The sequence below is a fragment of the Nicotiana attenuata genome, unplaced genomic scaffold (genome assembly GCF_001879085.1).
Source record: "Nicotiana attenuata strain UT unplaced genomic scaffold, NIATTr2, whole genome shotgun sequence".
NCBI classification, from domain to species: Eukaryota; Viridiplantae; Streptophyta; class Magnoliopsida; order Solanales; family Solanaceae; genus Nicotiana; species Nicotiana attenuata.
In genome coordinates this window covers 374,786-389,327 of record NW_017670648.1, presented here as the reverse complement: position 1 = coordinate 389,327, position 14,542 = coordinate 374,786, and positions in this window count along the sequence as shown.

Below are 14,542 nucleotides of genomic sequence, written 5' to 3'. Positions count from 1 at the left end.
GGGGATACCGTGCTTGTTGAGGTACCTTCATAGGAAGAAGATATTATGGCATACAAGGTCGGCTTTCTGAGTGTGTACACCTACCCATTTAGCTTTGGGTCGGTGGGGCCATCCTCACCCCTGATCGACCCCATGATTCTCGATTTCTGTCTGCGGTATCAAGTAACCCTTGGCCAGGTTCATCCTTTGTTCTGGCACGTGGTTTATATGATCAAGCATTACACAAACTTGGTCGGGGATATGCCCTTCACCCTCAACCACCTGATCAGGATGTATAGCCCTCGTCTTCTCCGTGGGGGTTTAATCAAGTTACGTTGTCGAGCCCCGAGGTCTCTCTTCGCCTACACTGATGAACCTGGGAGTGGAGGATGGGTAAGCCAATTTGTCCGAGTGAGAACTTCCGACATGATTCTGGTGGAAAAGATGCCATTTCCTGAGAGGTGGAACACGGGGCATAAGTAGATGCGCTTTCTAGACTTCCTTTGCTTCTTTTTGACAATGTCTTTCCAAGCATCTAAGCTTTCTTCTTGTACCATTTTAGCCATAGCGACCTATCTTGGAGCGGTTTTGGATCTCCGGGATTGGGTCGGTCGCTTGTATTTGATCTGCCCATATGCCAAGCGGGTGTTGCGCGATTTATCCCAAGCTCGGTGGGAGGCCAAGGATCATGGTAAGCTCTGAAACCTAATGCGGCCGCATTATTTTATCCAAATTGCAATTTTTGTCATCCCCCATTTTTTGTATATCGCCTCTGCATTTGTATAGGTATGGGGGAGGCCCTGTTTGCGAAGGAAGCATTGTCTGCTGAGGGGAACGCCCCGATGCCCAGCGAGAGGAAGAGAATGCAAGGGGATCCATTGGGCGGGTGACCGGAATTAAAGACGGTTAAGGCAGAAAAGTCTGCGGTCGACCCGGCTGCTCTGACTCCGAAAATGGCGGAAAACCTTCAAGCTGAAGGTGAGGGGGAGAGTAGCTTCTTGGCGGCTCCCGAGGAGCATTTAAACTTGGTCGATCCCTGGACCATAGGGATGGAGGCTTCTGAACCGGAGCTTGGTGTCGCTGTGGTTCAGCTCCGTGTAGGGGAGACCTTTGACGGAGTATTAAGCACTACCCCCGAGTTAGCGGGCGGCCCGGATTCTCCTCGAGTCGAGGTTCTCATGATATGCAGTTCGAAGGGGCCTAGCCCCAAGGCCCTCAGTGAACCAGGGGTGGATCATACCAACGCCATGGCCATGATTGATTCTTCTCGGGGAATGGTTCTTCCGTCTTGGGGTGTGCGGGACGACCCGCATGAAGGGCCCCCCGATGTAAGGGTACCAGTCAGAAGCAGAGATGCATCTGAAACATTGCCAATAGCTCGCGGGGGAGTTCCTGAGGCGATGTTTCACTTGTTTTTGACGAAATGGGCAGACTTTGTGAGAGGGTAACTTTCGTTAACTCTATCCGCCGCTCTTGGCTGCTTCTGATCTTTTGGTTTTTTCTAACTTAACTTTTTTCGTGGCCTCGGGCCAAAGTGCTTTATAGCTAGGTTTTCACCCGATACGAGGATGAGGCGACCCGTCGTGAGTGTGAGAAAGCCTCTCTTACCGAACAAGTCTATCCGTCATCTATTTATTATTTTCTGATTTTTGTTGGTTTTCAGTGCTTTAGCATCTTGTACCCGCTTTGTATAGTTTGAAAAGGAAAACTCTTTACTGAAGGAGGAGCTTCGGGCCAAAGATGCCGAGACTTCCTAGCTCAGACGGTACGTAGGGGAGATAACTTCCGAGAGAGACACCCTCCAGAGGAAGGTGACTTCGATCGGGCATCAGCTCTGGGATGTGGAGGAGGACACCGATAAGTATAGAGGCCTCCATTCCGGGCTGGTAGTTGCACTTTCAAGGATCAAAGCCAAAGCTGAGGCACTTGTATCTTTGAATGGGAAGGAAGTTATCGCCGCAAGCGCTCGCGTGGAGAGGGCATCTGGGGGTGCTAGTCCGAGATCAACTCGAGCTGTGACTCGTGTTCGGTTGGAACCTCGAAAGCGGACCTCTGGAGGTGTGATGGGCGGCAACCCAGGTGCGGCCGAGAGTGAAGGTGAATCCTTGGAAAAGGAAGACGCCGTTGGGAAAGGGTCGATGGAGAACTCGTAGTTATTGAGGTATGACCCTTCGCGGATCCATCGAGGATGTAAGCCCGATGATGGATTAGGATCCTGTCCATTTCCTTCCTCGTGTATTGTATTTTCATATTTGCATATGTATGAAAGGAAACTTTGTGGCTTTGCTTCTTTCATTCCCTTTTCTGTCTTATATTTGGCCGAGTGATCCGGCTTCAAAGTTGGCAAGAATCCTTAGATTCGTGATACGGCTCTGGGTCTCTTTAGGCAGGCGATAATGGATCTTACGCATTGCCCTTAGGCATATGCTCTAAGGCTCGTTAGGCTGGCGATAATGGCTCTTATGCTTTGCCTTTGGGCATATGTGTATCCTGAGACTCGTTAGGCTGGCGACATGGCTCTTACGCTTTGCCCTTAGGCATATGTATGGCCCTGAGGCTCGTTAGGCTGGCAACAATGGCTCTTACGCTTTGCCCTTAGGCATATGTATGGCCCCTGAGGTTCGTTAGACTGGCTACAAAGGCTCTTACGCTTTGCCCTTAGGCATATGTAGGCTTTATTTTCCTCTCGTTAAGGACTTTTGCAATGATTTTGCCTGACCTGTCGTCGGTTCGGGAAGAACCTCGATTTCTTGTCGTTAGCTGCGATGTTCGAGCACCTCGTAAGGTTTGGCTCGTAGGCTGAGTAGCTCGAAGCCTTACGATTTGGAGCTGACATGGTCGGAGCTCTTTTGCCTGTTGAGGGTAGCCTGTTTAATCGGTTCTTTTCAAAGAAGATTCGAAGTAATGGCCTATGATATTGTAGCAACGATCGGGCATCCCCGAGTCGCGTTAGTTTAGTTGGTGCAGTCGTATGACCGCAGTCATTTATGTTTGGCCGGAGCCATTTTTTGATCCTGGGTATAGTAGTTTAGGCGTCTATATCGAGGGTATGCCTTTTTAGGGGTCTTACAAATTCGATATATATCTTGAACTTCGAGATTGATTTTATGCCTGTAATAAGCTCTAAAAAAAATTTCATGCCTTTTGAGGTCTTACAGTTTTTGTTGATACTCGGTGCAAGTATGATTCATGCCTTTCTTGAAGGTCTTATAGCTTGTGTTGTTGTTATGTGTAAGTTTTACAAGACCGAGTCTGCCTGCTCGGTGTCTTACGGCCTCAAGTTTTTTGCTGAATGGCGATTGGCGATAGTTTTCAAGTCATCGAGTTTGTTTTGGTTTGAGAGTCGTTACTCGTGAGCTCGGGATTGCCTCATTGAGGGCTTACGACTTTGGAGATTCCAACCCTGAGGTCGTGTGTATGCGGAGTTCTTTAGCGTCAGTCTCTGAGTATTCGGGATGCTTTCTTTTTGGAGGTAGTTAATGATTTTTGTGCTGCCTTGTTGAGGGCATATTAGTCTGGAGTTTCGACCCTGAGGTCATGCGGGTGCCGAATTATCAACGCCAGTGTCCGAGTATTCGGGACGTTTTCCGATGGAGAAATCGTTATGGCGAAAAACGATGGGCTTTCCTAGGAGCATGAATCATGTTGTCAAAGAACATTCTTTTAATTTGACACTAGTACATGTGCCTCCGCTGTCGGGGCTTGGTTGTGCGGACACGGTTCAGTCGATCGTTTGGCCCGGTACATCATCTTCTCATTGGGGTCCCGTTTGTCATTTCTTGGCTCTTCTGAGCGGATTATCTTTCGAAAGGACGTCCTTCGGCGTTCTTGATTGGCAGCAGAAGAAGCTTTGAAGACTTGTTGAATTCTCCTTAGGTAGCATATAGGTGTTGCCTCGTTAAAAACCTTGCCAGCAAAACCCTTTTGAGGATGAAATCTGTTCGAAGGAAAATAGTGAAACACTTACCCGGGGGCATTTGCGGAGTTTTCAATCGGGCTTCCTAGCAATAATATCGCTTTAGCATTGATATATTCCATTTGCTCAGAAGTTGTTCACCCACCATGGTGCCGAGCTTGTAAGATCCTTTGCTGACTATTCCGAGGACGCGATATGGCCCTTCCCAGTTCGGTCCTAATTTTCCTTCATTAGGATTTCGTGTGTTAAGAGTAACTTTCCTTAGGACCAAGTCTCCCACTCCTAAATACCAGAGGTTCGTTTGTCTGTTATAATACCTATCGATTCTCTGTTTCTGGGCGACCATTCGGATCAGCGAAGATTCTTGTTTTTCATCCAGTAGTTCAAGGGCCATGGTCATGGCTTCGTTGTTCGAGCTCTCGGTAGCGTGTTGGAATCCGGCGCTCGGCTCCCTGACCTCTACTGGAATCAATGCTTCGGCGCCATATACTAATAAAAAAGGTGTTTCGCCTGCGCTCGAATTTGAAGACATTCGGTATGCCCACAGTGCCTCGGGCGATGTTTCTCTCCACTTCCCCTGGCGTTCTCCAGCTTCTTTTTTATGTTTTGAATGATGGTCTTATTCGTGGATTCATCCTGGTCGTTTGCACATGGGCGGTAAGGCGTTGACAGGATTCTCTTGATTTTATGGTCTTCAAGAAACTGTGTTACCTTGCTCCCAATGAACTGCCTCCCGTTATCGCATGTTATCTCGGAGGGGATTCCGAATCAGCACATAATGTGATCCCATATCAAGCTGATTACTTCCTTCTCTCTTATTTTTTCGAAGGCCTGCGCTTCCACCCATTTTGAGAAATAGTCAGTCATAAATAAGATGAATTTAGCTTTACCTGGTGCCATTGACAGGGGGTCGACGATGTCCATCCCCCATTTCATGAATGGCCACAGTGAAAAGAACGAGTGTAGTTGCTCGCCGGGCTGGTGAATCATCGGAGCGAATCTCTGGCATTTGTCGCATTTTTGGACGAATTCTCTGGTGTCTTTTTCCAAGTTATGCCAATAGTAGCCTGCTCTGATCACCTTTCGGACTAAGGAGTCGGCGCCGGAATGGTTTCCGCAAGTGCCCTCGTGAATTTCAAAGTACATATTCTGTATCCCCTGGCCCCAGACATACTGCTGTAGACATGTCATTTTTGACCCTCCCCAAGATTTTTTAAATTTTAGCACGTAAATATTTAATTTAGGCCTAATATAGCTATTTCAACTAATTTTTACTCTTTTACTTTATTTTATTACAAGAAAAATGAAAATTACAAAATTTATTTCATTAATGTTGTGTAGTCATTTTTAATCTTGAAAAATACCAAAAAAAATAGTTTATTTTAACTGCCAGTCTTATTTTAATAGTTATTTTACTTAAGTAGGATTAATTAATAAATGAGATCGCATTTTTAATTCGTTCGCAGGGAAAGAATAAAACTTGGGCTCAAGCAACCCATTTTTTAGGCCTAATTTTGGACCTAGCCCATAATTCCCAAGCCCATAATTCCTAGGCCCATACCCCTAACCTAATCCCTACCCCTATATAATAGTACCTAATCCCTACATTGACCTATGCCTAAAAAAACCTTACTGATCCGCCGTTTGGAGCTAAGAGCTAAAAGGGTTGTAGCTCTTTCTTCTTCCCAAAAAAAGAACTTGGAAAAAACTTTAGAGCTGAAATACACAAAATCTAACGCTACAAAAGAGGCTACAGCAGCCGTTCAACAGATCGGACCCACCCCCATCCCATCTACTGGTCTTCTTCTTCATGAAGAAACCAACAAAAGAGCCTTAATCTCTTTAACAACTTTCCATCCGACCACCTTCATCACACCCCCGTTCCAGCCACCTTTCCACCCCCATCAGCGCCGCTAACACCCAAGAACACCCCATCGTTCTATTTCTTCAACCAAACAACCACCCTCTTCTCTCATCTTTGTCACCCTCAACCATATAACACACATACACAACAAGAAAAGGAAGAAAGCTGCGCAACAACATTACAACAAAAAACGCAGCCATCGTCTCCATTTTTCTGCCATCCAAAACAGCCATGAGATCTACTTAAGTCGGCAGTTCTCGGTCAGTAGTCTTTTGTTCCTTGGGTCGTGCTTCCGCTCGAGATCGCCGGTGTCCGGTCCGTCGATTTGTTCGCCGATAGGCCATCCGAGTTATCTGTTTGGTTTTCTGTCCGTCGAGGTATTTGTACGTGGTCCGTGAGATCCAAACGATTTGTTTCTGTACATTTGAGGCTCATTTGTCAATATATTGGAGAGCCTATTCAAAGGTTCATCATTTATCCTCTTGTCTAATTTTACTTGAGTATAGATATCCATTTTGTGTTCGAATGATGTTATATTGTTATGACTGCCATATGATTGTTTGGTTATGACTGCCATATAATTATTTGGTTGTTTTGTGCTTTGTTTAGAATTTTCTCTTAATTTGTTTTGAGTATGCTTAGTTTGATATGATACATTAGATGGAATAGAAATGTTTCATGCCTTCTATACAAACTGAACATATATACACCATTATTGACATGACAAGCGAGTTTACTTGAGATTGCCATCTCCAGCTCTTTGTCGTCTTCTCCCTATTGTATCTCTTTGAGAGGGATATTCATTTTTGCCGTTTCACCATGGTTTGTTAATGTGGTAATTGTTCCTTAGTTGTTGCCGGTTGGCCTGAGAGAGTTGTGTATGCTGTGAAGAGCTGTAAAGTAATGAATTGGAAGTCTTTCTCCATGGTTTCTTCCCTTGGAATGTTTTGATAGAACTTTACTACATTAAGCTTAAAAACCTTTCGTGCTCGCATTCTTGTTTGCTTAACTATCCTCGTTGCACGCTTTAGGCGCGATCAATAATAAATTATCGTGGCCATGGGCACGGTTCCCGTGACATAGTTACGATGTCTAATTCCAAAATTCGGGGGTGCATTTCATGTAACCCGATTATAATAACTTCGAATAATAAAACCCTTTGAAATAAATTGAGGTGTGCCATATCGAATGAAATCCCAAAACCCATGGCCCTCACATAATTAGTTTTAACTCTTTAGAAATCGAGGTGTGCCATTAGTTAGAATTTTTCATGGCCCTCGCAAACCTTGTTATTAACTTGAAAGTGTGTAGTTGCTTTAGGCGCGCTATTTAAATTAATTTCCTAAACTCGGGTGTGCATTTCGTGTGACCCAAATCCAATTCTCAACAACGTTAAATAAAATGTATCGTGGACCGCGGGTGCATTTCATGTGACGTGGTTCAAGACGTGTTTTAGATAACGTTGAATCTTCCTAAATTAATTAAAAGCGGTTAATAAGTTAAAAATGCACCGTAGGCTAAAACATGTGATAAATCAGATAATAGGCCAATTATAATAGTTTAAGCGAACGTGCTAGAATCACGAAACCCGGGAATGCCTAACACCTTCTCCTGGGCTAACAGAATTCCTTACTTAAAATTTCTAGTTCGCGGACTTCAAAAGAAAAGTCGAATTTCCTCGATTTGGGATTAAAAGAATAATAAACCGGTGACTTGGGACGCCAAATAAACTATCCCAAGTGGCGACTCTGATTAAATAAAATAATTTCATTTCGAATAATGTCACTTAAAGTGGAAAAACTCCCTTATACGCCTTTCGGGGTGGTAAAAAGGAGGTGTGACAGCTCTGGCGACTCTGCTCGGGAAAAGAACCCAGAACTTTTGGTTCAGGGTTCAGAATTTGAGCTTAGAGTAACTATTATACTTGGCTTTATTTATTATCTGATTTCTACATGTTTGAGCCTAATGTGCTAAATGCCGCTTTTTACCGATATTGTTTGGACTGTATGTAAATTGTTACGAAACCATCTTCCCCTGAGTCTTCTAAATCATCTGGGAAGTGTGTACTTTGTGTGGCTTCTTTTCTGTTAGAGTCATATCCAGTTTTAATCGAGGTTCGGACAAGTTGTAAAGCCGGTGAAGCTTCTGTATTCCCAGTATGCTGCCCCCCCCCCCCCGGCTCGAGTTATCCGCTCGGGTAAGCCAGGTCTAGAACAATACACCCAGGTTTTAAACCTAGAATAACATAGCCTCATGTCGGATCCCTAGTAGGAACGTTTTGTTTGCATCACGTGCACTTAACTTTGGGGGCTCAACACAGGGGTTGAGTCCGTTAAGGACAGGTGTATCCAAATTAAAAAGACCATCCTGATGCATCTTACGTGCTACTTGCGCATCTGTTTGTTTCGGCTTGCATGTTGACCGGCTTCTAGAATAGGGAAAGAAAATGAAAAAAAAGGAAAAAAAAGAAAATCAAAAAAAAAAGGAAAAAGAAAAGAGAGCGAGTAGTAGGTATTTAAAAAATTTCGAAACTCTGCCAAATTTTGAAAAAAAAAAAAGAGAGAAAGAAAGTAAGTCATTGTTTTCAAAAGTCATGTTTCCTCTGTTCCGTCAAAACTGGCGAACTACGCGGGTCTGATTCTCACCGGATGTGAGATATGTAGGCAAACCTCATCGGTTCCGGCCCACATTTTTTTTAAAAGAAAATATCCAAAAATATTTGTTTTTATTACTTGCTTCTTTAGAAAACCTTTCTTTTAGACCCCAATTTTTTTTTAAAAAAAATATATATACAAAAATATTTTCTTTTAATTTCTTCCAAAAATTCAAAAATATTTTCATTCTTTTTTCAAAAATTGAAAAGAAAATTCAAGATTCAAAAATATTTTCTTTTTCTTTAGAAGCATTTCTTTCATAATTCAAAATAAAATTCCAAAAAAATCCAAAAAATATTTTCTTTCTTCTTTAGAAGTTTTTCTTTCGAAATTCCAAAAAAAAAAAAGTCGAAACTCAAAAAAAATAAAAAATCTATCTTCTTTAGAAGTCTTTCTTTGCAAAAATGCTGAAGAAAAATCAAAATCCAAAAATATTCCCTTTCTTCTTTATAAGTCTTTCTTTCGAAAAAATAAAATAAAAAATTCAAAAAAAAGTTAGTTTATTTACTTTATCCCTGATCTTCCCGAACTACGCAAGATCTGATTCATGTTCCCACATGATACGTAGGCAACCCACATCAAGTTCGATCGAATCATTTAAAAAAAAAGAGAGAGAAAAGAGGAAGAAAAGTGCTTAAAAAAAACAAGAGAGTGACCATTCTAACATGTTGTTTGTTTTGAATTGTGAAGAAGTTTGAGGTGGTTGGTTTGTGGTAAGCGGACAGCACAAGATCCAAGGAAAAATGATAACTAACATCGAAGTTGTTACAAGTGCTCAAGAGACTCAGAGTCAGAGGGTTAAAGAAAAGTCTACTGTGCTTGAGGAAAATAGAATACTGAAACAGCAAATGGCCAAAATGTGTCAAGCATGGGCCAATGGCCAAGGACAGCCTTGTCGTGAGTCACAATTTGCTATCCAGCAAGAGCAGTACCACTCTCCTGAGTACCACTCGTACTTGTTTGATCTTCCTGCAAACATTGAGAAGCCTGCCCGAAATATGGCACAGGAAGAAATGACCCAAAGAGTGAAAAGCTTAGAGCAACGGTTGAAAAACATGCAAGGGTTGGCAGGTCAGAAGAGTATTGCCTTCAAGAATCTTTGTATGTTCCCCGATGTCCAGTTGCCGCCTGATTTCAAGACTCCCAATTTGAAAAGTATGATGGACATGGAGACCCCATAGCCTACCTGAAAAGGTATTGCAATCAACTAAGAGATGCGGGAAGAAATGAAAAATTGCTAATAGCTTATTTTGGGGAAAGCCTTGCGGGAGTAGCATGTGAATGGTTTATAGATCAAGACACATCTCGCTGGTACGTTTGGGATGACATGGCACATGCTTTTGTCAAATAGTTCCAATACAACATTAACATTGCCCCAGACCGCAATTCCCTTTCAAACCTGAAGAAGAAACCAAGTGAAAGTTTCAGGGAATATGCCATTAAATAGAGAGAGCAAGCAGCTAGAGTTAAGCCACCCATGGATGACCACGAGCTAATTATTGTCTTCCTTCAGGCGCAAGAGCCAGATTACTTTCAATACATGATGTCCGCAGTTGGCAAATCCTTTTCGAAAGCAATCAAAATGGGAGAAATGGTAGAGAATGGCCTTAAGACAGGCAGAATTATAAGTCAAGCAGCTCTCAAAGCTGCAACTCGGGCTGTCCAAATTGAATCTGATAATTTTAGTGACATGAAGGATAAAGAAACCATGATGATATCAGGGTCGAGAAGAGGTCCCGGGAGAACATCTCGAAGGTATGAGCAGCCTCATCAGGTTTTTCATGACTCCCCTGAGCACTACTATTTACCTCAGAACACCCAATACTCTGTTGCTCCACCTCAGTACGTTGGCCAGCCACCAAAACACCCCAGAAGGCGGGCACGAGCATTACAAAATCTCCACCAACCTCCACAAAATTTTCAAGTGCCCTATAACCCACATCCAAGCCAGGGGTATAAAGCGGAACGAAGGTTGAAAGATAATTTTACACCAATAGAAGAGTCTTATGCAAGCTTGTTTGAGAAATTAAAGCATTATGAAACGATTGCACCAATTCCTCCAAATCATGTGGACCCGCGTGCAAGAAGCTTTGACCATTCTAAAAGGTGTGAATACCATTCCAATGCCCAGGGGCACAATGTTGAAAGCTGTCGGGATTTGAAAAGAGAAATAGAAAGGATGATCGAGGAAAAACTGATTGTGATCCAAGACAGTGACACCTAGAATATCACGCAGAATCCTTTACCTGCACATGATGATGCACACTTTGTGGGGATGATGCCTGGTGACATGGGGTATGAGAATCCTCTCGGGAACTTGCCCACTGAAATTGGAGAAGGCCATGGTGATTCTGATGAGCAAATTTGTGGCTAAATGTCAAGCTTAGCAATTGAAAACTCATTCTCTCCTCACTAGGAAGGAATCTTGGTAGCTTGTTTTGATGTTTTTTTTCTGTTATCTGGGTTATTTCAGGGTTGTGATCTAGATTTTATTTGCTTTATTGAGTCAAACCCTTCTATCGTTCTATTATGTTTGTATGAGTCATGTCTGTCTGTTTTTGTTGCAATTTTCATTATCCGGGTTATTTTAGGGTTGTAACTCGGATTTTAGATTGCTTGCTTAGTTGTCAAACCTTTCCATCCTTATTCAATAAAATACAGTTTGTCCTTTCGTGTCATTCTATTCCTAGTTCTTTTCTCGCTAGTTCTAATGACATGACATGCATTCGGAAATTTTGGCCAGATCTTAGAAACTGATTTAATCTAGAATTGGATAACTGAAAAAAAAAATACTTTTGAGGATGAATAAAGAGTTGAAGTACTTTGGGATTAAGGGCGAGTAAAATTCACCTTCAGATCATTGTGAAGACCAGGCTTGAGGATATTGAATCAATTGAAGATTGGTCGAAAGCTTGACATTAATGGATGGAAAATGTCTTTTGACCACGACACACCAAGAAGATAAACATGTTCATCCATGCCGTGATTGCGAAATGATACTATGTTTGGCGTTCTCGAGACTGGGAGGCCCTTTTTCTAATATCCAAATACTTTATATCTTTCGCTACCCCTTTGAGCCTGTGTTATTTTCTTTGACCACCCTCTTTTGGAATCAAGTTTGAGTCAAGAGTCAAAAAAATGAAAAAAAAAAGAAAGAAAAAAAAAGTCCATGTCCCTAGAGTATAAACTGGGGCAATTCTTAGAAAGTTCAAGTGAAAAAAAATGAAGAAGAAAAGAACTGTCAAAGGTCCATGCCCCCAGAAAATAGAAGCTGGGGCAACTTGTTTGGAAAACAAAACAAAAAAAAAGACAAAAGAAAAAAAAGACAAAGAAAAATAAAGAAAGATGAAAAAAATAGTTAGGTTAGATGTTTGAACTACGTTAGACCTGATTCCTTTAAAAAGGATACGTAGGCAGCCTCACGGTTCGGTCCAACCAAATAAGAATTCAAAAAAAAATAAAAAAATAAAAAGAAAAGAAAAATCCCAAAAAAATCCCCAATAGCTGAAACTGGGGCAAAGATTTTATTTCACTTTTGAAAGAGTCGATTCCAAGAGTTGTAAGTCTACAACCCCTAATTTTAAGTCTACTTTGAGCCTTCATGCTAACCCTTCTTTGCAACTCTGTCCAAAAACCTTCCAAATAAAGACCTCCTGATCAGCCTTCAACAATGCCAAGGGACGCATGCAATGAGCAACAGTTGTCACGCGACATAGAACACTGTCAAGTTGATCACACAAGAAGCAAAAGAAAAAGAAAAATAAAAGAAAATGAGAGAGTCTTACTAGTGAAAAATCCTAGCGGGCATTGTAAGACGACGGTAAGTAGAGATAAATAAATGAGAGAGACTTGTTGGTGAAAACCCCCGGGGCACCACTAGTCGAAAGTGAGTCGTGAAGCAGATGCAAAGAATTGACACAAACAAGCCCGACTCCAAAGGTCATAAGGATGGTAAAAGGAAAGATCATATCCATTTGATAGATTAGGCCGTTGAGTCCAAAATGCATGTCATGATCATTAAGGCTAGTTATTGAAGAAAAAAAAGTTAAAAAGCAGANNATCAATCTGAAGCTACATAGCTAATCGTATCTCGTAATCGTCTAAAGTCTAAGTCGTAGTCGTAGTACGAGTTCGAAGTCAGGTCGTACGTGGTACGTACGTACGTAACGTAACGTACGTACGTGTACGTACGTACTAGTAGTACGTACGTACGTACGTACGTAAGTAAGTAAAAGAAAAAAGAAAAAGAAAGAAAGTAAACTTACTTACTTCTCGTCGTACGTACGAGGGGGCATTTCCTGTTTAATACTTGTTCTTTGCATCATTCTGTCCTTCATCTGAGTCAGTCCTTGTCAAAATAAGCAAGAGAAGATTTCAAAATCTGCTACCAGCTTTTCAGTTGCATAAAGTAAATTTGGCCAGCACTCAGTTGTTACTTTCAACATGCCTTAAGGATTCATGCAAAGGCTCCCCCCAAAAAGACTCTTGTCAGCCTACTTGGCGCAAGCAAAGATAACTGGTGATTCTCTCTGACAGACAAATTGCCCAAAAGCAGGAAGTCATTCAAGATATCAGAAAAGGTCACCTAAGAAAAGATCTCCAGTTGGGATAAGGCTGATTGAGCCACAAATACAAATGGTACTGGGTGCGAAACAATTAGGGTTGATGCAGAGCAAAAGTCTCTTGAAACCGACTCAAGCTGATTGAGCAGAAGCCAAGCTGCCCAAGACTCAAGGCCACAAACCAACCACCATTTTCAAAACTGACAAATTTTTCTTTGTGTGAAACAGGAACAAAGCAATGCAAGGAAAGTGGTACAAAAAAAAAGAGAAAAAAAAAGAAGAGAAGAGATGACAAAGGGAAGTTTCTCAAATCTTTGCCTTTATTTGTCTTGCTATTGTGCATAAAATCTTGCCATTGATTTTTATATTTTTCCCCCAAGGATAAAAAGTCTTAGTCTGATGGATTTTCCTCCCAATATAAATTCTAGTCTGATGAATTTTCTCCTAGGATCAAAATCTTAGTATGATGAATTTTTCTCTTAAGATAGAAGCCCTAGTCTGATGAACTTTCTCCTAGGATAGAAATCCTAGTCTGATGAACTTTCTGCTAGGATAGAAATCTTAGTCTGATGAACTTTTCTCCTAAGATAAGAAAACCTAGTCTGATGAATCTTTCTCCTAGGATCAAAATCTTAGTCTGATGAATTTTTCTCCTAAGATAAGAAAACCTAGTCCGATGAGCTTTCTCCTAGGATAGAAATCTTAGTCTGATAAATCTTTCTCCTAAGATACCTAAAAAGAGACCTAGTCTGATGAACTTTCTCCTAGGATAGAAATCTTAGTCTGATGAATCTTTCTCCTAAGATAACATTAGAAAACCTAGTCTGATGAATTTTCTCCTAGGATCAAAATCTTAGTCTGATGAATCTTTCTTCTAAGATGGAAGACCTAGTCTGATGAACTTTCTCCTAGGACAGAATCTTACTAGTATGAATCTTTCTCCTAAGATAGAAGACCTAGTCTGATGAACTTTCTCCTAGGATCAAAATCTTAGTCTGATGAATTTTTCTCCTAAGATAGAAGACCTAGTCTGATGAACTTTCTCCTAGGATAGAAATCTTAGTCTGATGAACTTTTCTCCTAAGATAAGAAAACCTAATCTGATGAATCTTTCTCCTAGGATCAAAATCTTAGTCGGATGAATCTTTCTCCTAAGATAATAAATTAGAAAACCTAGTCTGATGAACTTTCTCCTAGGATAGAAATCTTAGTCTGATGAATCTTTCTCCTAAGACACAAGACCTAGTCTGATGAACTTTCTCCTAGGATAGAAATCTTAGTCTGATGAATCTTTCTCCTAAGATACCAAAAAAAAAGAAAAAAAGGACCTAGTCTGATGAATTTTCTCCTAGGATCGAAGCCTTAGTCTGATGAATCTTTCTCCTAAGATTAAAACCTAGTCTGATGAATTTTCTCCTAGGATAATAAATTCTTTAAAAAAGGGACCTAGTCTGATGAAATTTCTCCTAGGATCAAAATCTTAGTCTGATGAATTTTTCTGCTAAGATAGAAGCCCTAGTCTGATGAACTTTCTCCTAGGATAGAAATCTTAGTCTGATGAATTTTT